Raw genomic sequence first — 1,443 nt, 5'->3', positions numbered from 1 at the left:
GTTAATATAAGTAGGTATATGAATATGATTTGCACCATTATAAATACCTTAGGTACTAAATTCAGGGGCGTCCAAGCTTTTTTTTTGGGGGGGGTAAAAAATTTTAGGGGGGGGGGGGGTAATTCGTGTTTGGGGGGGGTAAAATGGCGCGCGAAGCGCGCCGAAATTTTTTTTTCCCCCCCCCAAAATTTTTACCCCGGGGGTAAAATTTGATTGGGGGGGTAATTACCCCCCCTAAAGTCTGTTGGGGGGGGTAATTACCCCCCCAAACTAATTTACCCCGGGGGTAAAATTTTTTTGGGGGGTAATTTAATTATGTAAAAAAAGCACCTAGCTAATCTATTAAGTTAATAAGTACTATCCTATAACATAAAGTAGTAAGTAAGGTTTATTTGACTATAGCTTCAGATTTCATTACTTTTAATACTGAGTTCTCCTTTTTAGGAAAGCTTCACATAGATCCCATGATGGTTCCACACTATTATAGGTCGATCCTTTGAGTGGTTTTAGGCTATTTTTCTCCTCCCTTTTTACCCTTTAGAAAACACGAGTTCTTAGATGCTAAGGGCGCCACTACTATTCAAATATATAGTAGTATATCATTCTTTAGAACATAAAAATACAATAATTAACTCACTAACCAATGAACCAATATGATTATACTTTAAAGTGAAGCGTCTTATAGGTCCTGGTAAGTTTTATAACTAGTTTTGAGACACCCTGACATCCTCCCAAAAGAAATCGCCTATAGAAATTCTTTTTCATTATTTAATGAAATATTTAATTTAGTTAGGTATCTATTTTATGGAATCTTCAGTGCTTTACAATTACATCATAGATCCCCGGGATGGTTTTAGCCCTTATAAAGGCCCAAGCAAATAAAACATGATCAAACTATTAAATTTTTTGTTATCATGGTTAAGAACTGTTTTAACTGGTTGGACTATATTGGGGTATAGTCCCTTTTGTGGCAACGCTCTTTAAGGGGCGTTTCTTCGTTTTTTTCACACAAGCTTCTCTCCTATTTCTAGCCCCTAGCCAATTGCTTAACCATGTGGGGCAATCACCTAAACCAATATAACCTATCCTAAAATAAACTATTAGTAAATTTTTTTTTTAAAGAACATTCAATGTTCTTTAATAAATTTTTTTTAAAGAACATTTTTTTGGGGGGGGGTAATTACCCCCCCCAAAATCGTTTGGGGGGGTAAATACCCCCCCCTAAAATCGTTGGGGGTGCCTACGGCACCCCCAAGGTAGGGGTAATTTGTTTTGGGGGGGGTATTGTTCAAAAAATTTTGGGGGTGCCTACGGCACCCCCAAATTCGTTTGGGGGTGCCAAATGGCCCATTACCCCCCCTCTTGGACGCCTATGGGTACTATAGAGATATTTTTTTTAAATTTACATGCTAACTTAAAGAAAATCAAGCATAATTTTATAGG

This window comes from Acartia tonsa, chromosome 2 (genome assembly GCF_053477335.1).
Source record: "Acartia tonsa isolate MP-2025a chromosome 2, ASM5347733v1, whole genome shotgun sequence".
NCBI lineage: Eukaryota > Metazoa > Arthropoda > Copepoda > Calanoida > Acartiidae > Acartia > Acartia tonsa.
This window is presented reverse-complemented; position numbering follows the sequence as displayed.